The sequence below is a fragment of the Lissotriton helveticus genome, chromosome 5_1 (assembly GCF_964261635.1).
Source record: "Lissotriton helveticus chromosome 5_1, aLisHel1.1, whole genome shotgun sequence".
Lineage (NCBI taxonomy): Eukaryota > Metazoa > Chordata > Amphibia > Caudata > Salamandridae > Lissotriton > Lissotriton helveticus.
The window spans coordinates 637,228,086-637,254,991 of NC_136065.1; the positions used below are offsets into that span (position 1 = coordinate 637,228,086).

Genomic DNA, 26,906 nt, shown 5'->3' on the forward strand with positions numbered 1-26,906 from the left:
GGCGTTTTCAGGGATTGTTTAAATCACGGGGTGGGACAGGGTAGTCTGAGGGTGGTCACTATCGCCGTACCTTGCCGTCCGCCTACACTCGTAGACTGCTATAGATGGTGGTAGCAACCTGGTGATCCCTCACTACCCTACCCTACTCTCTCCTATTGTACATATCGACCCCAGCCCTAACGTGGCTCTTTTTCTTTTCCCGAGCGTATCTCCGGACCAGCGGCCACCTCTGGTTGAGTCAAGACAGGAAGTGAAGACCCCGGAAGTTCCCCAACGGAGAGACTCCACGCTTGTGTTTTGTACCCTACTGACTATTGTGTTCTTGAACCCCTTCTGAGACTAACCCGGTATTGTTAAACCGAATAAAAACCGGTCAAAGATAGACTCCAACTCGTGGCGACTCTCATTCTCCCGACCCCCCTTCCCACATCTGGGTACTTAAATAGTGGTGCAAACATCGTTGCCTTAATCCCTAAAATTAAAAATCTTTTCTGAGATAATTCTTTGTAGTAACCAGCAGGGTTTTTACGGGGGTCAGGTAAGGACTGTTTAGGGCCAGCACCTCAGATCTCTTCCAAAGTACATGTACCCATATACGTTGGAAGTGAGCTGGTATAGGCTGATTACCATCCTGGGCTGCAACCACTTCTCTCCACACTGGGGGAACCTCTCGCATAGGGTAGTGTTTCAGTTTGCGCCTAACAGAAGGATCAGGTTCAGACCAAGACCGGGAAAAGAACATTGATCTAAAAGTGATAAGTGTCCGTACTGCATTCTCAACCTCAGGACCCACAATAATTCCTTTATCAAAATCAGTCCTAATATCCAGAAAACCCTTGGGAGCTAAACCCAATCCCGTAGCCTCCCATTCCAGACCTAAAATGCCACACATGGCGTCAAAAACAAATCTCTGTGTAGGGGCATCCCACTGCTCAAACGTTTCCATGATATATTGCACGGTATACTCGGGACCCTGCATGATCCATCTGCGACGGAGATCTAACGCATCTCGTTCTTGGGAATCAGGAAGTAAACTACGGGTCTGCCTACGGGGAAGAACAGGAGTCAGACTTACTGACCCAAAGAGAGGAGAAAAGAGATCAGAAACAGTCTCAACCATCCGCTGATGGACAGAAGGGGAAGTTGGCAGAAAAACAGGAGATAAGGTTGTAGAAAAAGGGGTCAGGCAGATCAGGTTGATTACCCCTTTTCAAGGTTTGCCCGGCGTTAGCCGCTTCTCACCCAACTCATGGTTACCAAATAAAGAGGCAGGCGCTGGAGACTGGAAGGCAGGAAACAGGAGTTTATTTCCGACGGAGCAGAACACATCAGATCAGACAACGAGGTATCGTTTCGAGGTGCTCTAACCGCATCTCTGAGGCCTGGCCTCTTATACACAGTTTTATGGCTTTATTACATTTGTGACATCCGTGGTATTGCTTTGAAGTACGGAAAAGGCATCTTTGGAATCCCCGGTTCAGGCCCGTTCCCACACATATCTACAGTAGGAGTCCCCACCCCAATCTCAGCATGATGGCTATCGCGCAGCTGGACATTCCGCTGGGAACAGAAATGCGGGCGATCGGTCGGATCTAGGGGTGTGAGGGCATTGATTAATCCCCGCTCCTTTGATGTGAGGCGAGGTCCTACTGTAGGGGCAATAAACTGCATCTGTTGGGCTAAGTGATGGCCTGGGATCAGGCCGGACAATCGGGCAAGGAGGAAGAGGTTATCAAAGGGCCTGTTTTATGAATGAGATGAAAGAGTGTGGGGGTTCCGCACGGGATGTGGCTCGGAGGCAGGGTCGCGCTGGAGGTGCGTTTAGGGCCCAAGCAGGAGAGACCGGGGGCTGTCAGGGCGCGGGGGGGGATGCTCGCGAGGCCGGGGTGTGAGGGGGAGAGACGCGCTGGCTATCGGCAGTAGGCAGAGAGGCCATGGCACCTAAAATGGCTGCTGTGCATATTTGTGCGTGAGTCTGAGGAAATGGACAAGATGGCGCAGATGATGTTCAGTTCACAAACTAGATTTCAACAGTCCTCCCTTTTAACATGTCTCGCCAACTTGTCAATTCGGATCTATCCCCATAAGGCCACGTATTTCTACCTCATAGCGGGGACTCATGTGCTCAGTTCCGAAGTCCAAAGTCTTAGGGCACATGCAGTTGGCAATGAGTGAACACAAAGGTGGCAAGCATTGAATACCTAGGCAACACCCACACAGTACCACGACCGGTATCAATATAAATGTAAACAACCTCCATCCCCAGTCCTTCAAAGTACCCCAGAACCAGCTCCCAAGCGACCATCCTTCCTGCTCCTGGTGAACCTCTGAGGAAAGTCTGTGGAGGTGCTCGATTGCTTTGTAGACTGAGGGCGAGTTATCTGGCACGTAGGTGCAACAGCTGGATCCGATGATGCGGCATGCTCCTCCACGGTCAGCTAGAACCACATCTAGAACTAGGCGGTTCTGAAGAGCCACCAGGCGGACTGCCTGAAGCTCGGCCGTATTGTTAGTGAGGATGCCAGCCGTGATGTTCATGGTCGTTTCTACTGCCTGGGTCAGGTGTCGGATAGCGCGGCTGTTTGCCATTGGGCCCCACAGAGGAACAAGTCCCTTCACTGCATCCAGGAACTGTGCTCCGGTGGAGTCGGCTTGTTCAATGTCTCTTGCGCGCTTCTGCCGGTGATGGTTTGCTGGGGCCACGTACGTTGGAGGGAGAATGAAGGCGATGTAGCAAGTACCCCCCCAACCTTTTGGAAGCCAAGTGTAAGCTTTGGTGCCACAAACAAAATACATATTCGGAGAAGCAACAAAGGAGGGGGGATCAATTGAGTCCAATGTTCTGGTGATGTGGCAGGAACTGTGACCCACCAGCTGTGTTCCCAGGCCTTCGAGGCACACGAGGCCCGTGACATTGATAACCGACAGAGCCACAGTCAAAGTGGCAGCAGTTCGTTTCCGTAGGTAGGAGAAGGTGGGTCTGGCTGGATTATGGAACACCTGCATTTCAACTCGTTCCTTGGCAGGGATGTCCATATGGAAGGAGGAACCAGAGGTCAAAGGACAAAAGGGAGCAGATGTTCTTCCGGTTTTGTTCAGCCAGAACCCATGGTAGAAGTGTGACACTGTTTGACCAGAAGTGGCGTTGTCCTTGTAGCTCTCTTGCAAGAGGATCAACCAGGCAAGGCAGGAGCCGTGAACTGAGAAAGGGGAAGGGATGAAAGGGATGGAGTGTCCGGTGGCATGCGGGAGCAACCCGCAGATCCAGCAGTTTGTGGCGTTGGCGGCAAGGTTGTGTTGGTGCAACAGTTGCACGAAGGAATTGTTCCAGAACTCCTTACGCCTTTCTCGGAGCTGAGGCGAAAGGGAGATCAGGTGATGCTCTTTCATAGTGGTTGGCTGTGCAGTGGTCAGCAATATCTGATGAGCGGGTGCGCTCTCTTCCACGAGCCAGAAGGAAGTCATGAGGAGGAGGCAAAAGAGGAGGACAATGAAAAGGGCAATTGTCTTCGATTTGTGTATACTGTCAGTCTTTGGGTTCCGGTAGTGGGTATTTCCGGTTGCTTCCATCATCTTCTTATCTGGCGCTTCCATCATCTTCGAGGTGCTCGGCAGTGGGCAGAACCGCAGACTTCGTTTAGCTTCTCTCCGGGTAACCCTTGGTTGTGTTTAGGCTACCGTTCTGAGATTCAACTTAGTCTGTGGTCTACTTAGCCGAAGCTCCCTCCTTTCGACGCAGGAAATACCCTTCCCTGGATGGCACAGTGGGATCAGAGAATTTTGCAAGTTCGAGTGCCTCGGTATCAGGATAACAGTTCAGTGATGGCCGGTCTTTGTTCAGCAGTTCTTCTTGGGTGCTGACGTTTTCTGTCGTGGCCAGGGTCGAGGAGACCTTCTTACAGTGGTGTGCGTGCAGCCAGTGTCGTTTCCCCTCCACTCGAAGAGCCGTCCGGGTGGTGATCAGTACTTGCCAGGGGCCCGTCCACCGGGGTTCCAGACTCTTCGCCCGTTGGAAATTTCGAATCAGCACATAATCCCCCGGTTGGATATCGTGACCCGGACCCCTGGAAGCATCGGGGATGGCCTGCTGCATCTGCTGATGAATGACAGACAACGTTTTAGTCAATTTGCACAAGTAATCAGACAGTAGGACGTCCGGGACGTCGTGAATGGAGGTCGGTTTAGGGGCAGTCCAGAGGTTCATCGGTCGCCCAAATACAACCTCGTAGGGGGTCAAATGGTGCTTAGTGGGAGTGGAGCGCATCGATAGCAATGCCAGTGGGAGGGCATCTGGCCATTTAAGTCCTGTGGTGGCCACTATCTTCGACATTTTTAGTTTCAGTGTGGCGTTGTGTCGCTCAACTAAGCCAGCAGATTGGGGGTGAAAGACCGCATGAAACCTCTGTTTTACACCCAACCCTTTCAAGATTAGTTGGATAACTTCAGCTATGAAGTGGGGGCCGTTGTCGCTCCATAGAATTCGACAAAGACCGTAGCGAGGGAAAAACTCTTTCAGTAGTTCCTTGGCAGTGGTCATGGCAGTGTTATCACGGGTTGGATAGGCTTCTACCCATTTGCTGAAGGCACACACAATGACTAATACATACTTCAGGCTTTGGCATCTTTCTAGTTGGATGTAGTCCGTCTGGAGGACCTCAAAAGGATGGTCGGGGACCCCAAACCCTCCCCGGGGTACCACGGTTCCTTTCCCAGGGTTGTGTTGCAGGCAGATAAGGCATTGCTGGACCAGGCGTCTGGCCTAGTCGGGGATTTTGTCGTTGTGCCAGACCTTGGAGATGAGTTCGATCATGGGGGCAGATCCTATGTGTGCAGGGGAGTGAGCCATAGTCAGTAGGGGGATCAGGTATGAATTGGGTAGCAACCATTTGTTAGTGTCCTTTGTCCGCCAGCAGCCTTCATTGTCTTTCAATCCCACCCGTGTCCATTCAGTCAATTCGTGTGGTGAGCTGGCCATCTGGATGTCCCTAATCGTTTCCCTAGCGTCAGTCCATTTTTCTGCTTGTGACCTGGTCACATACATGCGTGTCGTCGTCCTATTCTCAGCTGTGGTTCGGGCAGTGATGTCGGCCAGTGCGTTTCCCTGTCCGACTAAGTCTGTCACCTTCCTGTGTGCCTGGCATTTGATTACAGCTAATCGTTTGGGGAGGAGAACTGCTTCAATCAGGGCGGAGACTAGATCTCCGTGGAGGATGGGCGTGCGTGGGACGTCAGGAATCCCCTTTCTCTCCACAAGAGTCCAAAATGGTGAACCACTCCGAAGGCGTACTGGCTGTCCGTGTAAATGTTTGCCGTAGTCCCTGTCGCTATAATACATGCTCGTGTGAGGGCAATCAGTTCTGCCGCCTGTGCGGATCGTTGCGTGATGCGGGCGGTTTCAACTACAGTTCGGGCTGTGGTAACTGCATAGGCAGCTGAGGTGGTGCCGTCAGGGAGTTTTATGCAAGAGCCGTCTACCCATAGCTCTCCGTCAGGGTCTGTGAAGGCGGTGTCTCGGAGGTCAACTCTACTCCTAGTCTGTTCGTCTGTGAGGGTCACACAGTCATGTATAGGGGGGACATTTGGGTCGTTTTCGGGCAGAGGCAACAAGGTGGCTGGGTTCAGTGTGGTGCATCTTTTCAGCGTGATGTGGGGTGCAAGCAGAGTCAGTTCGTATCCGGTCAGTCGTGCGCTAGTCAGGTGTTGCGTCTTAGTCTGGTTTAGGAGGGTGTCAACAGCATGGGGCACTAATACCGTGAGGGAATTCGAGAGTACAATCCCCTCACTTTGTCGGATAGAGACAGCAGTGGCAGCTACGGCTCGAAGGTAGGCAGGCAAGGCTCTCGCTACGGGGTCAAGGGTGGCAGAGAAATAGGCACATGGTCGTTGCTTGGGGCCAATGGTTTGAGTCAGGACAGACAAAGCGCACCCCTCCCTTTCGTGAGTGTAGAGAGAGAAGGGCTTGGTGTAATCGGGGGTTCCTAGGACTGGTGCAGAACAAAGGGCGTCTTGAAGTTCTTTGAAGGAAGATTGGCATTCGGGGGTCCAAGGGAGTGGGAAGGGGACATCTTTGGCTAGTAGGGAAAGTAGTGGCTTTACAATGAGGCTGAAATTTGGCAACCACTGCCGGCAGAAGGAGGTGAGGCCTACCAGGGAGCGGACTTGTTTCTGGGTCTTTGGGACAGGGGTTTCTAGAATGGCCTGAATTCGATCGGGTGTAAGTTTTCTCCCGTCTTTGGACAAGAGGTGGCCTAGGTAGGTGACCTGGAGTTGGCAGAATTGCAACTTCTTCTTGGAGACCTTGTGGCCATTTTCCGCAAGGAAGTGCAAGAGTTGGATGGTGGCTGTGACTGCAAGTGGAGTGGTGTCGGCCGCCAAAAGGATGTCATCGACGTACTGTACCAACACAACTCCCTCCGGTAGCTGAACAGCGTCCAGCTGCCTCTTGAGGGCCTGGCTATAGATGCTGGGACTTTCTGTGTAACCTTGGGGAGCTCTACAAAATCTATATGAGCGGGATTTTAACTTGAAGCCGAAAAGGTAGCGGCTGTCTGGGTGGATGGGGATGGAGAAGAAAGCGTTCTTGAGGTCTATTACAGTGAAGGTGGTGGCTGTGGAAGGAATCAGGGTCAGAATGGTGGCGATATCTGAGACTACGGGGTACTGAGGTACAACTACCTTGTTGACCTCTCGAAGGTCGATGATGAAGCGGTACGCTTTCTCATCTCCCTCGCCCTGCTTCTTCACAATGGGTAGGATAGGGCTGTTGCAAATATTGCTGACTACTTCCTCTACCACTCCTGCCTCTACCAGGGACTGGATTATCATTACCAATGCCTTCTCACCTTCGGGCGATATCCGATACTGTGGGAGTTTTGGGAGTATCGCATCTTGGCGAACAGTTATGCGCACGGGGTCGATCATCATTCGTCCTACGTCAGCGTCAGTTTTAGCCCACAGATACAGAGGTAGAGAGTCAAGTAAGGATGCGTCAGCGTCAGAGATGGAGAACATGTGTCGTGCGGGATGAGGTCTGAGCAGAGTCGGGTTATCGTACAGAATGACTCGAACTCCGTCCTGTGAACACCTGATAGTAGCTCGGAAATGCTTCAGTAAGTCAAGTCCCATAATGGCATCGGGGGTGTTGGAGGAAAGCAGAAACGTCGTGTCAGTGGGGTTACTGTCCAAGTCGAAGGAAACCTGTGCGGATAAGGGGTTAGTGGAGGGCGTTCCATCAAAGCCTATTGATGTTATGTGTGAGCCAGACAAGGGAATCCTTGGAATCAGTCGTTTAGATAACGCACTACGTGTCGCGCCAGTGTCTACCAGAAATAGAGACTTCGTACCTAGGACCTTAGCGGTGACATAAGGACCTTGCTGGTCAACATAGAGCTCGACTGGATCCCTTCCTTGCCCTTGGCAGTCCTATGCAAAGTCGTGGGCATTGTCGCAGTCAGACTGTTGGCACTGATTCTGCCGGGGACGGTCAAACGTGTTCGGTCTGCCAGGTCTGTCATTGTTGGTGTCGTGGGTGTGCCCTCGTCCCTGCCCTCTAGTCCTGGGGCCATTCGTCATGTCCCTCGTCTCTTTATTTTTAATCATTTCCAGAAGAACCGGACATTGAGACTTCCAATGGCCAAATCCTTTGCAAAACGCACACTGGTTCTCATCGAGGTCTGTTCGTGGAGCGCCGGGTGTGGGTGTGCGGTCTCTAGGGGGTGGATTTCTAGGGGCATTCGACTGGTAGTTTCCTCTATACTGTTCCCTTCCTGTCGTCACTCCTTGCAATTGAGCAATCATCACTCGTTCTTTCAAGTCCTTTTTCTTTTTCTCAGTCGCCCTATAGTTCTCGTTCTTTTGGTGTTCGTAGTACTGAGCCATCTGAAGGATAGCTGCAGGTTTGGAGGCCCCCCCAACTACTCTCGCTCGTCTGTAACTTTTGGGAGACCTCTTGCGATAGACCCTTTACGTAGTTTTGCACGAATAGGTGTTGTCCGGTTGCAGTGGTCATGTCTTGGCCACTGTAGTCGGAGAACACCGTCTCAAATCGGGAGAAGTATTCTGATACGTCTTCCTGGGGGTTTCTGACGGCAAGCCGTGACTATCGACCAGTCTACCTTCTTCTCTGGGATCAATGTCTTTAGCTTCTGAACTATTTTGTCCGGGAGTTCCAGTATGTCTTTTACAGGTTTCTTTCCGGGCTCTCGCTGTCTATCTAGTTCACTGAGTTGATTCCAGGTATGTCCGAACAGATCTGTGTGGTCGGTTTTCCGGATTTGCTTCCACACGTCAGCCGGCAGACATAACCCGAAAAACAAGTCAATGTCCGCTAGAGTCATTATTGTTGAACCCAAGGCTGTACCTAGTTCGGTATAAAATGCTGTCGGGTTCTTTCTTAAATCGGGCAGGGTTTGCCTAAAAGTTAAAATATCTTGCCTATTCCCATGGTTGATAAACCCAGTTGTACACAACCCTCCCCTTCGCATATGCGTGGTTGATATCGTCGCTTGTTCCCTGACCTCACGGGGGAACCCAGTAGGGGGCGGCTACTCTGATAGGCATCATAGTGTTGGCTACTTCTGATGAGGACCCAGTTGTTTCAGGGACTGTAATCTTAACTTCTGGTTTCTGTTCCGTGAGGTGGCCAAAGACCTCAAGCGTTTGCATGAAGAGGTCCGTCACGTCGTGCTCAGCCTCGTCTCCAACATTGACTTTTCTATATAAAGCTGTCAGTTTAGCAGGACCCTGATTCTGATACCTATCCTCATATGCGTTCAGGGTGTGGTAGCTAAACCGTAAAATGAAATGCCGTCTGTGGCTACCGGCATGTGAATTGTGCATATCTATCGTGTATTCTTCGCTCTCCTTCCATTCTACCAGTGTCTTTACTATCTTGTCAATTCCATCCCGCTCATCTTTGCTCAATCTATTCAGTCTGGCTGGTGGCTGCTTGCTAGTCTCGAGTTCATCTGATGTCGTTACTAATGCGGCCGGTGCGGAGGCCGTGAGGGCTGGGGTACTAGCTCCAAGGTCATTCTCATTTGCACTCGGAGCTGGCAGGTGCTGTACTAGAGGTTGGGAGGGGGCATATGGGGGGGGCATGTAGATGATCGGAGGACCTAGCAGTAACTCATCGTTCGCCCGTTGTTTGGAGGGCAGCTCAGGGTAGAGCGTAGAGGGGGTCCTAACAGGGCATTGGCCTGCCGACTCAGATTCCTGCTTTTGTCTGGCCTCCTCTCTTTCTTTTATTTCTTCTTCTAGTTTTTTAGCGGTCAGGTGGGCTGCCTTTCGTAACTCTTTTCCTATTCTTGCTTCTTCTCTTTTCTTTCGTTGCTCTGCTTCTTTGCGCCACATGCCAAAACTATCAAGCATAGTGGGCGTTGTTTTATTGTTACAAAGGGCTGTTTCCAGCACGCTTATTTTTGCGTCATCGAAGGATCCTATCAGTGGCCACTGACTTTCCTGATCGTTTTTAGTATATTTATGCCATAACTTACTATAAGCTACGGCGACTAGTCCATACTTTAAAAACATATCCTATTAGGGGTGCCCTCCAGAGGAGCCGGATGATCCACCTCTAATAAGCGGTCCGGGCTGAACCAACTACTGAACAATGGGGAGAAGATAGGCATGACGGGTTACAATGGGGACAAAAGTCTGCACTACCTATCCTTCACTACTTTGCGAAGACTAGACAGAATATTTCTATTCTACAGTATTCGCAAATAGGGAATACCCAAAGAGAGAACCAATTCCAAACAGTCAACGTTCGGACAAACAATCAATCAATCAAATGAGGAATAAAATAGGCGCGACGGGTTACAACGGGGGCAAAAGCCTGCGCTCCCTACCCTTTCACTGCTTACAAAGACTAGACAGAATATCTCTATTCCACGTTATTTGTAAGCAGAGAATACCTCCAAAGAACCAATATCGAACAATCAATGTCCGTTCAATCAAACAATCAGTGGCGAGAAAGAAATAGGCACGACGGGTTACAACGGGGGCAAAAGCCTGTGTTACCTATTCTTCACTATCTGCAAAGGAGGACAGAATACTTTTATCCTTCCCCGTTTGTAGACAGAGAATTCTCGAGAAGACAATCCTCGAACAAACAATGTTCGGGCAAACAATCAATCAGTGGGGGAGAAAGATAGGCACGACGGATTACAACGGGGGCAAAGGCCTGCGTTACCTACCCTTCACTACCTGCAAAGGAAGAGAGAATACTTTCTATTCCTCTCCGTTTGCAGACAGAGAATCTCCAAGAGAACCAACAATTCGGAGAGTAATACTAGTATTTTCCAATCAATCAATCAAACATTTCACAGTTTGTCGTGTTACACGCCCTTACCCGGACCGCATGGACAGTTTCCCGTCTTCCGATTCCAGCACCCGATCGTCCTCTATCTTCTGTCATGGCACTCCTGATGGTTCTTAGTCAGGACCGTAGATCACTCGAGAGAGGTCTGCTCGGAACCAGTGAAGTTCTGATGATCGGCTGCCAGACGAGGGTCTATCGGGCAGGTGCACTTCCCGATCGTTGCAGTCGTTCACTCCGTCGTCAGGACCTCTCCCACTGGATCCACGTGTCGCTGATGGGCCCTACGTTGGGCGCCAATTGTAGAAAAAGGGGTCAGGCAGATCAGGTCGATTACCCCTTTTCAAGGTTTGCCCGGCGTTAGCCGCTTCTCACCCAACTCACGGTTACCAAATAAAGAGGCAGGCGCTGGAGACTGGAAGGCAGGAAACAGGAGTTTATTCCCGACGGAGCAGAACACATCAGATCAGACAACGAGGTATCGTTTCGAGGTGCTCTAACCGCATCTCTAAGGCCTGGCCTCTTATACACAGTTTTATGGCTTTATTACATTTGTGACATCCGTGGTATTGCTTTGATGTACGGAAAAGGCATCTTTGGAATCCCCGGTTCAGGCCCGTTCCCACACATATCTACAGTAGGAGTCCCCACCCCAATCTCAGCATGATGGCTATCGCGCAGCTGGACATTCCGCTGGGAACAGAAATGCGGGCGATCGGTCGGATCTAGGGGTGTGAGGGCATTGATTAATCCCCGCTCCTTTGATGTGAGGCGAGGTCCTACTGTAGGGGCAATAAACTGCATCTGTTGGGCTAAGTGATGGCCTGGGATCAGGCCGGACAATCGGGCAAGGAGGAAGAGGTTATCAAAGGGCCTGTTTTATGAATGAGATGAAAGAGTGTGGGGGTTCAGCACGGGATGTGGCTCGGAGGCAGGGTCGCGCTGGAGGTGCGTTTAGGGCCCAAGCAGGAGGGACCGGGGGCTGTCAGGGCGCGGGGGGGATGCTTGCGAGGCCGGGGAGTGAGGGGGAGAGACGCGCTGGCTATCGGCAGTAGGCAGAGAGGCCATGGCACCTAAAATGGCTGCTGTGCATATTTGTGCGTGAGTCTGAGGAAATGGACAAGATGGCGCAGATGATGTTCAGTTCACAAACTAGATTTCAACTAGGTATGAGACAGAGCAGGAGAAGAGGCAACAGGTAGAACGGAGGTCGAGGGCAAAGGAGACTGAGGCAGAGAAGCAGGAGGCAGAGGAGCTGGAGGCAAAGGAAATGGTGGGAGTGGTAGTGCCACAAAGGGCTATGGTGGAGGTGCAGGAGCTGGAGCTGGTGGGAGAATAACAGGTTGCTGGACGGGTAACAAAAGCGGGGGTGCATTAGCACCTTGTACATAGAGCAGGGGCGATCTTAACAAGTGAGACATTAAAGGATCCTTCTCAAGATCAGCATCGGGATTTGGGGAAGAAGTTGGCAGCACCGGGTAACATTTATCGATCAAAAAACACACTCTCTTGCAGGGCTGGAGGGATATTTACAGACCAAGCCTAAGTATTATCCCCCATAGGAATCAACAAACAACTACAAACTTAGGGGTCTAATTGGGGATTCAACAGTAATCCTCTGCTCGTAATCACCTTATCAATAGTACAAGGGTACGATAACAATAACACTAACAAACCAGATCCCAAGATGTGAAGAACCAGTAACGTGAGTCACCCCTGGTATAGGATTCCCATCAACAGTCTTGTGATGATCAATATTATCATTTGGTAGTCCTTATCGGGTATTGTGTCTCTAGATCATTGAGACCGGCATACCCCGATAACCAGATACGGGGTAGCGACCCACAATCACTCGGTACTACCACATGATGTTGATGTGATGGGAAGTGCAGTGTAAACAAAAGTAAGTGGTGGTCTTAAAAAAGGATAGGGAACTCAACCAAGGATACTTTAATGATTGTTGGCCCCTTACTTAATAAAAACAAGAACAGTATAATATCGTCATCGCAGTCCACACAAATAGCTGCGAGGAGACCAACATGTTTCAGCCACTAAAGGTTAACTCCTTCGGCTTTCGTCAGGGTCTCTGTTCTATAATAATACTACTGCTTAAGTGTGATTAAAGTGTGAAAAAATATGAAAAAAACACACAAGTGAAAACCAGTAAAGGATATAATGTTCCTTCGACTGTATCAACTCCTCTCTTCGGCACCTGGTTGGATATGTACTGTTTAGAGAGGACAAACGTGCAGGAAAATCACAATCAGCTACACTGGTCTGTAGAAAACATAATAAATTGTTTCACAAAAGTAAATCAGCTTGCTTACTCACCCAGTGTGTCCGGGGAGTGGACCTCACCTCTTCCTGGACCTGGCTCAGGATATATGAGACCCCGCTCTACAATAACAGAAACCAACTGCGTAAAATACAAAGACCAGAAGACCAGACATTAAGCTACTCTGGCGATGTATAGATCTACGCAATCCAAGGTCTTCTGTAAATGGAGCTAATTAACACCCATCAAAAGGTTCACAAAACACCCTCTCTCCACCTCCCTGTCAACTACAAGCCAAACTACCAATGGTTTACAAAGCTACTTATATACAGCATATAGCTGGCACAATGACAAAAAACCTTAGTGTAAGGCTAGTAACACAGGTAATCCTACCTGTCCGTCGGTATCTCGGGCCGTGACCGAGTCAGGGGGAGGCGCAGTCACCAGTAAGTTCTAACTACTTCACTGTTCGACTGAGCAGCACACAGCCAATCGATACCGGTGGGGGAGGGGCTGGCCCGATCGCCGCCTGCCCAGAGATCGCTTTTCATGTCTGCCATTCTGACTCATCTGCCGCTTACCTTAGTAGTAATGCCCACTGATGGTATCTGGACTTGATACTCGCCCAGTACTTGGCAGTGCCCTGTCACACACTCTTTCCCGGCCTCGCGCTCGTACTCTCGCGAGCTTTGCCGGTGTAGAACTACAGAATGACGTCACGTCATTCATGATTGTAGTTTTTTGAACCAGACTTCCGCATTGCTATTTAGACAGTGGCAAAGCGCAATGGCTCACAGATAGCGCAATGCCATGTCCAGCAGTAGCAATGCCGCGATAGAAACACACAAGCCCACTCCCGTGTAGTTTTTTGAAACAGGCTTCCGTGTTGCTCTTTAGAACGTGGCAAAGCGCAATGGCTCACAGATAGCGCAATGCTATGTCCAGCAATAGTAAAGCCGCGATAGAAACACACATGCCCACTCCAAAAGGTTGCTCAAACCAAGACTGGATACAAACCATTAATCCCGGGATTGGACGGGGAATCTTAGTCAAATGGCGGACCCCAGTAATTAATAAGGTTAGTTAGCAATATCCAACTTCCTGGGTAACACGGCTCACTTACATATGTGCCAGAAATCGCTGGATGTGCCGCCAAATCACCCTGCCATAAGGGCATCGCGGGGAATGGATATACCTGGTTGAAAAGCTTCAAACCAAAGACGAAGTACAATTAAACCAACCAATAAGTGGTAGGCTAAAGAAGATAAATAGCCACCGGCCAACTAGTGTATTTCCCTCGAAGGAAGAATACTGTTGTGTACAAGGTCAAATCATGATATGCTCTATCAAGGGTATGGCCCACGCATACCCCTATACTCATACATAGAATTGCAGAGAGCTCAGGACAAGGCGAACCACGGAATGTCATCGTTCAACCCTTGTCTGTCTGTCCCCAATCTAAAAACCCACTTTTGTCCCCGAATGAAAAGATACCTAGACACATCACTCACATGTGGTGGAATGTGTGGTTTCTCCAGAACATGCCATTTGAAGTCTGTCTCGGCATGATTACAAGTGATAAAGTGCTTGGTAAGTTTAGAGATATCTTTCTTGCAGCGGAAAGTACTTTTATGTTCCTGCATCCTCACGCGCACCTTTCTCGTGGTCATGCCCACGTATCGTTCATTGCATGCGCAAGTGATGAGGTAGATCAAGTTGGTGCTGTTGCAGTTTGTAAACTGCCGCAGCTCCCATGGCTTATCTGTACCAATGTCCACGCTCGTGATTTTGGTTGTTAGAGGGCAAATAGAGCAACCCCCACAAGGATGGTGCCCTACCACCGGAGGGAGATCCCATAGTGTGCCTAACTCTCTCCTGGGTGTGACTTTGGGTCGAGTGTGTACCAAACGATCCCTCAGATTAGTTGAGCGTTTGAAGGCAAAAAGTGGGAAGGGAATTTTTTCTTTACCACTGTTCAGAATTTTCCAGTGCTTTTTAATCACTTTCTAAACATAATTCGATTTAGTGTTGAATGTGCTCACTAAGGTAAGACGATCCAATGGTGGTTTCTCTATACGTGGTTCCAAAAGGGCAGCACGATGATTATTTGCTGCTCGTTTGTATGAGCGTTGGACCAATTTTTTAGGATAGTGCCTCTCTCTCAACTGTTTAGAAAGATCCTCTGCATGGCGTTTGAAAGTTTCTGGAGTAGAACAGTTCCGATGAACTCGAAGGAACTGTCCAAAGGGCAGATTATCCCTCAGTGACTTGGGGTGTTGACTTTCATACAGGAGCAGGGAATTTCTTGCCATTGGCTTTTTGTACAGTTCACTCTCCAAACCCCTCGAGGTACTGTAAATCGAGAGATCCAAGAATGGGAGTCTATCTTTACTCATTTCCATCGTGAAACGGAGATAGTTGTTCTTACTATTAAGCCATTGGTGAAACTGTATGACCGATTCACTAGTCCCTCTCCACACCATCAGGATGTCGTCAATGTATCTTTTCCACCAAATAATGGATGAAAAGAAGGGGTTGGTGGGATGCAAAACTGTGGTCTGTTCAAATTGATGGACATATAAATTCGCCAGCGAAGGGGCAAAAATACTGCCCATGCTGGTCCCAGAGACTTGGTGGTATATCTGGTCCTCGTACATGAAGAAATTTTCTTTCATGGCTATGGTAGCCAAAGCCATAATAAACGGTACTGGAGTGATGGAGTCCAGTTCCGATTCTCCCAGGATGGACCTGATAGTATCCAGGGTCGCATCCTGGGGAATGGAGGTATACAGGGACTCAACGTCCAGAGAGACAAGATAATCCGTCTCTCGATCAAAGACTATCTCGGGAATCACTCTCAGGACATCGGTAGTGTCCTTGAGAAACGTAGGCATCGTGCTGACCAAGGGTTTGAGAAAGTAGTCAGCAAACGCTGAAAGCGGTTCAAGAAGTGAGCCCTGGCCTGAAATTATGGGCCTCCCTGGAGGCGGTCTCTGTGGTTTATGCACCTTCGGTAAGGTGTAAAAATAAGGCATAATAGGATGCTTGGCCTGCAGGAATAATGCCTCTGCTGGGGTAATCCAGCCTTCTGCTAAGGCTTCTTCAACCAGGACTTTAATCTCACTCGTCAGTCTGGGAGTCTATCGCGGCTTTACTATTGCTGGACATAGCATTGCGCTATCTGTGAGCCATTGCGCTTTGCCACGTTCTAAAGAGCAACACGGAAGCCTGTTTCAAAAAACTACACGGGAGTGGGCTTGTGTGTTTCTATCGCGGCATTGCTACTGCTGGACATGGCATTGCGCTATCTGTGAGCCATTGCGCTTTGCCACTGTCTAAATAGCAATGCGGAAGTCTGGTTCAAAAAACTACTATCAAGAATGACGTGACGTCATTCTGTAGTTCTACACCGGCAAAGCTCGCGAGAGTACGAGCGCGAGGCCGGGAAAGAGTGTGTGACAGGGCACTGCCAAGTACTGGGCGAGTATCAAGTCCAGATACCATCAGTGGGCATTACTACTAAGGTAAGCGGCAGATGAGTCAGAATGGCAGACATGAAAAGCGATCTCTGGGCAGGCGGCGATCGGGCCAGCCCCTCCCCCACCGGTATCGATTGGCTGTGTGCTGCTCAGTCGAACAGTGAAGTAGTTAGAACTTACTGGTGACTGCGCCTCCCCCTGACTCAGTCACGGCCCGAGATACCGACGGACAGGTAGGATTACCTGTGTTACTTGCCTTACACTAAGGTTTTTTGTCATTGTGCCAGCTATATGCTGTATATAAGTAGCTTTGTAAACCATTGGTAGTTTGGCTTGTAGTTGACAGGGAGGTGGAGAGAGGGTGTTTTGTGAACCTTTTGATGGGTGTTAATTAGCTCCATTTACAGAAGACCTTGGATTGCGTAGATCTATACATCGCCAGAGTAGCTTAATGTCTGGTCTTCTGGTCTTTGTATTTTACGCAGTCGGTTTCTGTTATTGTAGAGCGGGGTCTCATATATCCTGAGCCAGGTCCAGGAAGAGGTGAGGTCCACTCCCCGGACACACTGGGTGAGTAAGCAAGCTGATTTACTTTTGTGAAACAATTTATTATGTTTTCTACAGACCAGTGTAGCTGATTGTGATTTTCCTGCACGTTTGTCCTCTCTAAACAGTACATATCCAACCAGGTGCCGAAGAGAGGAGTTGATACAGTCGAAGGAACATTATATCCTTTACTGGTTTTCACTTGTGTGTTTTTTTCATATTTTTTCACACTTTAATCACACTTAAGCAGTAGTATTATTATAGAACAGAGACCCTGACGAAAGCCGAAGGAGTTAACCTTTAGTGGCTGAAACATGTTGGTCTCCTCGCAGCTATTTGTGTGGACTGCGATGACGATATTATACTGTTCTTGTTTTTATTAAGGAAGGGGCCAACAATCATTAAAGTATCCTTGGTTGAGTTCCCTATCCTTTTTTAAGACCACCACTTACTTTTGTTTACACTGCACTTCCCATCACATCAACATCATGTGGTAGTACCGAGTGATTGTGGGTCGCTACCCCGTATCTGGTTATCGGGGTATGCCGGTCTCAATGATCTAGAGACACAATACCCGATAAAGACTACCAAATGATAATATTGATCATCACAAGACTGTTGATGGGAATCCTATACCAGGGGTGACTCACGTTACTGGTTCTTCACATCTTGTGATCTGGTTTGTTAGTGTTATTGTTATCGTACCCTTGTACTATTGATAAGGTGATTACGAGCAGAGGATTACTGTTGAATCCCCAATTAGACCCCTAAGTTTGTAGTTGTTTGAACATTTATCGATCGCCATGCGATGTTGCCTATCTGAGATCTCTATTGCATGATCTATTTCATTATCTTTAAACTGTTGGGCAGCCTGTATAACAGTCATGCCTCTTTCTTTCCTATCTCTTTTTGCCTGTTTAATTTCTTTCTGTTTGGCTTCCTTGCGCCAAAGGCGAAAAGAGTCAAACATAGCCGGCCGGGCTTTTCTTTTAAACAAAGTAGCTTCTAAATTGTCTAAAATATCAGGCTCAAAACTACCATTATGTGGCCACTGTAAAATACCATCTTTCTTCGTATAGCGGACCCACACTTCATTAAAGGTGATGGGGCCTACACCATGTTTAGAGTAAAGCTCATAAGTAGGAGTTCCAGCCGGAGGAATTGGACAAGAGTCCTCCAGTCGGGAGTCCATATCGCAACAAAAACAACACCATTTTTTAAACTTACTGAAACCAGGCATCGTGACTTCACTGGCTTCCTACAAACAACAAGGGGCTAATCAAAACAGCACAAACGTACTCACCCCTTGGCTTCGAAAATTGCAATTGTCGAATCTAAGAACCCGAAAACAAAGCAGTGGGAGCTACCCACCAGTACTTAACCAAATGTCTTCTCACGCCAACAGAGGTCCGTCTAACGTCTCGCAATACCAGTCATCATCAAAAAAAGGGACCAAGGCAGGGCGGCAGTCAGGGCAGCAGTCACCAGCAGCCGTTGGAAAGGAGAAGCCACACTTCAAAAGACCATCGGTCCACTTTTCGACATACAGGGGTCGCTGGTGTGGGGGCGCCTCCTCTGGAATTTTCCTGCGGGGCTCCTCACGATCCTTGGGCTCAACCGCTACCTCTGAAGCCACCCCACGTTGGGCTGCTAATTGAAGAACCGGGCCTTTGGGCCTGGTGGCGCAGGGCATGCCTGAAATCTTCGAGTTCACCTGCCTTGTTGCACAGAGACACGGAATACTCTGTTGGCGTAGAAAACCAAGTTTATTAGTTGCAGCTAAGCACACTTGTCCAAGAAGTACACCAAGTAGGTTCTCAGGAGACTGCCACTTTACTCCGTGGCTCACAAGCTTTTATAGCCAAAATACATCTGTACAAACATACACCCAATGCACAAAGTTTTAGCCAATCAGAAGAGTTTGAAAACAAGGTGTTGTGCAACCAGAATGCTCTCTGCTTACATGTTGTGTGTTATCCAGCCCCCAAAGTTAATCAATACTGGTACCCATGGTTCAGTGTTGCAATGGCAGGACATGTCTGTATGCTTCAAAAGAAAGGTTGTGAAATAGGAAAACACAGGGAGAGAATAGCGAAGGCCAAAAGATAAGATATGGCAAGAAAAGAATACTAAAGGCTAACAGATAGTTGATACAGGGATTAGGTAGTCCAGACAAGGATTAGTTAGGCCGGCTGGTGTCTGAGATTGGTTTAAAAACAAGGACGGAGGGGGGTTTTCGACACGTTGCAGTCCAAAGGGCAGAGACACTTCGTTCATCGAGCAGCCTGTGTAAAGGCAACACAAAATGGCGGCGAATGTAAGATGGAGTCGAAATTAAACAACCTCAGCCCTCATCTGGTGGTGTGGAAGGGGTTTATGTCTTTTCCAGAAACTTCACAGCAGGGTTATCTTAGCGTAACGGATGAGTTACGATATCACCCAGCTCAGTTGGACTGCAAGGCTGCATTTTACGTTCAATGCCGAGCCTCCACTTCTTTCTCCGAGGTCAATAAACCAGTAGAAGGAATCTTTTTATATATAAACCTATCGGGTGCGAGTTTTGCAGATGTGGGCATATTGAGGCTAAAGAAGCGTGGCTTGATACGGATTTGCTAAATTGTCCGAACCCATTTTTAGGCTTCTTCTTGTACTGTTTGATTTCTTTCTGGGTACGTTTGAATTATTTCACTAGGGGCGACTGGCTAATAGTTTGCAGTAAGACCCCAACAAACTGTAAACAAGCATTGGCATAGCCAATAGGTCTCGCCTTTAGGACCTTATAAGTGTTTAGCTATGCAACAGTTGATGTTCTTGCACTAAGGATATTGTGCTAGATAACTAAACACTTATAAGGTCCCAAAGGCGCGACCTATTGGCTATGCCAATGCTTGTTTCCTGTAGAAGCTCACAACTTCAAAACATGTACATCTGTCCACCAACATGTAGGCCGCGCCAAAGCCCATCTCTTAGTACTTATCAAAGCTCTTTTTTAGGTTGATCACATGAGGTCTGGCATATCAAGCAAGACCTAAAAAAGGAGATCTGGGATAAAAGAAGTGCTTCGTTAATTCTTTCAGTCATTCATGGCAGTCACACGTGTGCTAACAGTCACCTGCAACAGTAGCATAAACAGTGCGTCCTAGGCCCAGTGCAGGGGGGGAATTGTTCCCCAAGCTTCTGTTTGAATTATGAAAGCCTTCAATAACCAGCTTTCAATGGGGCCCACAGGTATCGGTGTCACTGCACCTGCTGCACTAATGGAAGCTACGCCCCTACCCAGAACGACGAGAAACCCATTCTCAAGTGCTGAAGTAGAATGTAGGCACCTACAAAGTCCCTATCCCTTTAATCACAAGTGGTTCACTTAGCTATCCACTGTCAAAGGAATTCAACCAGGGACAGCACAAAAAGCAGCTGTAAACGCACGAACAATTCACTAGGATTGCAGAAGTAATTTGTGAATACTGTCCAGTGTCGCTACCATCATCTCCCACGAATAAACAAAAAACGCGTTCAACTACAACAAATATTTATGCTTTGAAATACCACATCTTCTATATTTATTTATTTTAGTAACCCATACAAATCTGTATCTGAAAAGTTCGCTTGTAGAGCCCCTTAAAAACGTTCATTTGCGTTTTTTGCTTCCTCAGGGAAGCCGTCTTTCTTTAAAAATGAAAAGAAAAGTAAATGTAATGTGTTCCAACCCATGTGAAGTTCAAGACTCCTCCCCCCTGCACACCTACCGTGCTTGCCTCTTAATTAATTCAGCACATTCCCGCAACATGCACCCCCATAAAAATAAACACTGGCAGTGCGCTCATTTCAGGAAGGGCAACCCCCAGTTCGCAATCGTAGTTTGTTTTAAAACGTCAATATTTATAAAAATATATACATATAATCATCTTTTTAAATAAATGCATAAGGGAGACTCCCAGAATACTAAGAAAGGGGAGGAGGCCCATGGGAGAGAGAGGGAGAGACGGGGGTGGGGGGAAGAGGGAAAATGCTTTGAGGAAATATCGTTGTAAATGAGGTTTTCAGTTCCTCTCCTGGGTTTGTGCATTGGGCAGGGAGAAGGGGCTGCTTTTGGTGAAAAGCTCTTTGGAAATCAAACCTCCTGCCTGCTTGCAGGACCCAGAAGTGAACAGCAGGCGACCCGGAAGGTTTGAACTCAAGTCTTCAGAGCAAAGCCAGGGAGAGAGAGAGAGGGAGAGAGAGAAAGAGAACATCCCCAATCTTTTTTTTTTTTAGCTGGAGTTGTATGTGCACATTCCCCCCAAAACGCTGCAATTGCACAAACAAGGTCTGTATATGCAAAATCTTTTTTTTGTCTTCCTTTGCTCTTCGAAACTCCTTTGGGGCTGAATGGGAAAAAAAATAATAAAATAGGGGGAGGGAGTAAAAAAGCGTGCATGGGAAAGAGGGATTAGGTTTTTTTTTTAGAATTAGAAAAAAAGCTCTTTTTTTTTTCGCTCCTTCATCCCTCCCTCTCAGCCGATTGCTAAAGTTGCGTTTACTTTCTCTCTGTTCGTTTTAATTTGTTTTCCGCGCGCAACCTTCAGATGCAGCACGGTGCATTTTTATCAATGTCTGCAGTGCATTTCTTTCTGTATTCATGTTTTTATGGCTCGCTGTCCCTTCCAGCCACCTCCTGTCCTTAAACTGCATATCGCACGCTTCGGGTTTCGATGCTGAGAAGAAAAAAAAATGGCCTTTTTTTTTTCCCTTTCGCCCTCGCTTTTTTTTCTTCCTCACTTCTAGCTGCTGCAATTCCAGTCCAGCAGCCTGGGCGACGGAGGGAGGATTAGCAAGCAGAGCTGCTCCATTTGCAATCAATTTTCGTAGAATTTGCCAATGATTTGAATGCTTATTGTTTCCGCATTTTTGTTAGTCCAGAGCTGTGGCATTATTGAACCGGCGTCGATCTCTTTCTACGGAACTTCTGCAAAATCTTTTTTTCTATATCTTTTTTTGCAAATGAATCGCGCCGCGTAGTCATGTTATTTTTCGTATTTTGTTTTGTACAATGATATACATTTTCCCGTGTTGCAGATGTACTCTGTTGCCTCCCCTCCCGCTTTTTGGATTTCGCTCGTCCTTTTTGTGCAGATCTGCAGAATATGGCGTCTCGTCGCTGTGCCCCGTTTCAAAAATAAGCTCAGGCTGCCATTTTTGTTTTTCTTTTGTCTGCAAATTTTAATAAAAAACTGTCTGAGAATGTGGGAGAGGCACATTGGAAGGGAAGAGAAGGGGCCACCTCACGGGGAAGAGGATTAATTTTTTGGCAAACTTTTTTTTTTTTTAAAGGAATTTTGAGAAGGGAGGGAGAAAGGGGAGGAGACATCTCATGTGCTGTGTAGACTGACTTATGTGATTGCTGAAAGCGCTTACGATTTAAAGCGCCTTTGACCATTAAAACATTTAAAGTGTTATGTTATCTACTATTTTATTCTTCTGTCTGCATTTTTATTTCCTCTACGAGAAATGAAAGTTTACGTTGTTGTTACTTTATATTGAGCTCGTTGCCTGGGGACTACTTTGAAATCGTGTAAAGGGGAAGGATAACTAGTTACAAATCAAAGAGCAACAGCCTATGCCTATTTTTAATATTCTATAGGTTCGATTTGTATCAATGAGAGCCTAAGAATTCTGAATCATGCCTTTCGTACAGCAGTACCATGAGAGCCATGTACTCCGAGCTTTTATATACAAATGTAACCTTAAATATTTGTGGTTTTAAGATGAAGCTTCTTTGTTTGGAATACTATGAAAACGACAGCCGTTTTGTATAGATCCTACCATGGTAGTTGTTGTGTAAAACATGGCGGTTAACCAGTTTTTAACCCCAAAAGCGTTACTTATACATTTTACGTATTTGATTTTTATGGGACTTTTATGCCTGGTATCCAGCTTTGCGATGATTGTAGTGGGGTGAATGTGGGTACTATGTTTGGGATGGCAGATAGTGGGTTTATTACATGATGCCCTCCCGTTTCCAAGATCCATGTGTTAGTTATTTGTCCAGAATAACATTTTAGCTTTGCATTTAGTTTGTTCTATTATAAAACCAGAACTACAAGTCCCAGAATACAAAGGCAAATACCAGGAAACTTTAGGGCCCCGGCGTGGTTTTGTTTGTGAACTTTCTGGCTGCATTTTGGTGGGCAGCCTGTTTCAGAACTTCCAGGACTTCCAGGAGAGTTCAGTCCAAAGTACATGGTACTGTAAGAAGATTGGATGTGTGCCTGACTAACATGATTTGGGCTTGATTTGCCCTGGCTCACAGGGCAAATCAAACCCAAATCATGTTAGTCCCAACATTTTGAGTCACATATCGTAGTTGGCAATTGGCAGCGTGTCAAGTGTGGCATTCGCGCTAAAGTCTAGCTTTTAAACCAACATCACTTTGTATGCTGGAACTTGTAGTTTCACTTTCCCATTTGAAGCATAGGCTTAAGTGTGTGAGCATCTGTAGATTTGTCAAATAGGCAAGGTCACAGGCCCCTTGATTCAGTTGTGTCCTATGTTTGGGCCACCTCTGCCTGATTATGAGGTGTAATGCAGTCTTGGGTCCCCTCAGAGTTAGTTGAGAGTTTCCTACTGGTTCTGTGTCTCATTATATATGTGTGGATGCTGCAGCCGGTGGCTCCTTCTGATTGTGGACTACAACCCAAGGTGGTCTCCCACAAATGTAGTAGTGAGTACTACAGACTGGGACCACTTACCTTCAGATTTCTATAGGTCTTTCAAATTTAGGTCCATCTTCTCCAGATTTAGTGATGCTTCATCTTGAGGATAGTGAATATTGTATACTGTACGCTGAGGTCACATCCCGAAGATTTGGTAGTGTGAACTCCAAAGATTGGGATCAGATTACCTTAGGATTTATCATGCATTTGTGTTCGTTATTGACCTCTTTATTTTTTTCTTTTGTGGAAAAAAAGTTGTACTTTGTTGGAGAGTTTTATTTTCCTTTCCTGGGGATAGTATCAGAGATATTGCTTTTTCTTGACGTGAAGCACTTCTGAACTCACAAGGAACTGCCCTGTTTTTTTAAAATTTTAAGGTGTGACTCTTTAATTGCATGGGTGAAGTGAAGCCCTAAGGGTAAGGTGTGCTGTGGCTTGTTCGGCACAGTACAGGCTTGCGCCTGAATGCGGCTAGGTGCCTCCAGCTAGTGGGAGCGGGGAAGAGGGGTTTGGAAGTCAGCCTTGCGCAAACAAGAATCCTATGTGCTGTTTACTTAAGCAGCTGAGTGCGGCAGAATCCAAAACTAATGCCCCAGAAAACATGTTAAACTTAATTTTCTTCTATTTAAACAAACCACATCAGTACACATTAAAGGTACCTTCGTAGAGCAGCATTTAAAAGAGGAAGTGAGTTCTAAGATGGGGATAGTTTGTGGACTATAATGTTCTAACTCTAGATTATTCATTGTTAAATCTTCTTTAAACCTGCTGCTGAGAGTGGCATTAAAAGATGTTATGCATAATGGTAGTCTCCAGTCTTGAAATTAAATTCAAAACTCTGGACCTTACGTCTTAGGACTAAAGCCTTCACCTAAAGACCTAGAATGGGTAAAACCCATTGATACATCTTGCCCTAAAGGTCTTCTGTGATAACAGGCACACTGGAAATGTGGACAGGGACCATGCTAAAATGTAACGTGAAACAAACGAAAACATTTTTTTCAGTAGGATCTCTTTCTTTAGATAACGGTCACCACACCCGGAATATCACATCTTGCATGTGTCAATTCTTAAATATATCCATAAGCACTTTCGGGCACAGAGTATTGACTGGGCCCATGTCGTCCCCGGAAAAGGGTATATAGTTCCTTTGTGAACAACCAGGTGATTGCAAAAGTCCGCCCTTATTGCTGAAATAGTTTTAAATTTTATTTGTTAATCACATTTCTCTACTTATCATTATCATGTTTTTATTTTTCACATCCAAAACATAATGACTATAAAAACATCCTCTTTCCAAAATATTGATAAAGCTTGCACACATGCTGTTGGTGCTCTCTTCACTCATGACATTTCAGTTGAACACTTGTGCATTTTGGATCCTGTGGTCGTTTTTCAGGGGTTAACATCCATATGTTAGGTAAACTTGCATGAAAGATTAAAAATCTGCAATTGTGATCTCATGGTCTAGTTAAATGAATAGCTCAGGGACAAAATACCTGGGTGCGGAAGTATTACCTGGAGTTCTCACTATCTGCTATGAAATGAAACACTCAACACATGCATTGCACATGGCCTCTATTTAGCTAAAACGCAAAGCTCACAGTGTTGTATTAAGCGTGAAATGCTTAGCAGCAAACCTCTGGTCCAAAATGCGTCAGGGTTCAATTGAAATATCATGATTGACAATGTCTCCAACCACTGAGAATTAACAGTTCTCTGGTTTAAAGGACATACGGTTAGAAGTAACCCACACTGAAATTGATGGAGTGATACAATTGCATATTCTTACATATATCCTAACTGAAATATTAGGGTAAAGTAATTACCATCCAAATCATGTCTTTCCATATTCTTAGATATGGTCTCCATGTTGAGTGTGCGCCTTGGGCGTAAATTGTTTACTCCCAATTTGAATTAGTATTTGGGGACTGAAAACCTTGAGGGCTTCTTCCTATAAGTATCTTGGAAATGTAATTAGCCTGAATGCAAATTTTAATCTCCATATTAGACAGTTGGTAGCAAAAGGTCTTCTCATTTTGTAGGTGTAAGAACTGTGTACAATGTGCAAGGTAAAAAAACAAAACGTTTGCCATGCCATAACGGTTTACAGTGTGACGATTACACCAGCTGTAATATACGAGATAAGATCTGTCCCCTCTGAAAAACATTTTCTTAATAAAGTAGATGGTAAAATCCTATGCACCCTCCCAAATATTTGTCAAAGTATTCGAGTGCAGAGCAGATGATCTGGAATTGGGGCTCACTGGGAGTAAGCTTAACGCTTGAGTAGCTATTGCAAGATCGTGGCATAAGATAAGTAATATGACCCTTTCGTGCTCTGTGCACTTTTTAACAATGTACTGGATTTGGATAATCTACAAAAATACTCTTTAAAAAAAAAAAAAAAAAGTCACATGCTTTTGCTCCATCAGCTTCTCCCCTGCCCCCACCTGATTTTGAAAAAAGATGTATTTCCAAGAAGTCCTTTGCTGTACTTATTAAAAAATGAATTGCGAGCAAGATCTACAGATTAGACATGGAGATTTATAAACAAACCGATTTTCTTGAATCCATAGAGGACACGCCTAAAGTAAAATGTTGTAACCTTATCGTTTGTGGTTAACCATGATTTATGTAAATTCATGTTTAATGGGAGAACAAAAGGATTACCGTTACAGGTTACACTACCTTGGTAGTATAAGAAGGAGACTTTCAGACCCAAGTGGCAATTTTGCATTGCGGGCATCAAGATTTAAAACGCGTATTACTCTCTTCTCTGGTGTTGAGTCATCTGAGTTTATGCTATTTAAAAGTATGTTTGTGTTCCGCAAGGTAAGAAACACTAATCAAGCTCTCTAGTGTGTTTTGAATCCCCAAACTGTAACTGATGTGCATAGATGTTTTATTCTTTGGATACTTACCATAATGTGTATAATTTGTTTCGTGTCCACATTGCTTCAGTGTTATCAAACTGATAAGTTTGGATTTGAACGTGCGTGCCTTAGATGAACCCTATATGATGCATGCAAAGCAAAAAGTGCAGTCCACAAGGAATTCTGGCCTGGAGATTGGTCACATTGACTCAATGCAAAGGGAAGCTGAGCACTTATTGCAGCTCGTAACAATGCCTTTTGTTTTATTTTTTTTATTTTTTATGTCCTTCTATAACCGCCATGGAATAAGCATCCTCTCAGTCTTAACCATCCCAATTGCTTATAACTTGGGGTCTGATCTCAGCTGATGTTCATGCGAGACCTGTCCACGCTGTACATCATGAGGTGACCAAGAGGTGTACTCATTGGACACATTATTCCAACTATAACCTACTGTTCAAGGTCTAATAATTTCCAAAATAACCAGAGCTCTGTTCTTTTCCTAAAACCATTAACCCTTTGGTCCAATTCTCTAAAGAATTCTGCAGAATTCCACCAGCCTCCATGTTGAGGGGCTACCTGTGCCAGTTCGTACATATTTCCCTTCTTGCGGAAAGGATCAGGTAGAAAACAAGTTTACTTTGCATACCGGGGAGGCATCCGGGCTCTCTGAAGACTGCACAATACCAAACAGGATTAAAGAGGAACTTACCTCAACTT

The 26,906-nt window shown here is 46.6% G+C and overlaps 1 protein-coding gene across 4 annotated transcripts in view; it reads left to right on the forward strand.

Annotated features, from left to right (window-relative positions):
- The first annotated feature begins 20,645 nt into the window (after positions 1-20,645).
- The window catches only part of ZNF362 (zinc finger protein 362), a 190,792-nt gene continuing 184,531 nt past the window's right edge, over positions 20,646-26,906 (forward strand). The window contains exon 1 of one of the 4 annotated variants that reach the window (XM_078643020.1): positions 20,646-20,924. The gene's annotated coding sequence lies outside the window, so the exon portion shown is untranslated. The remainder of the gene's footprint in view (positions 20,925-26,906) is intronic. The other 3 variants (XM_078643023.1, XM_078643019.1, XM_078643024.1) reach the window with 3 other exon arrangements.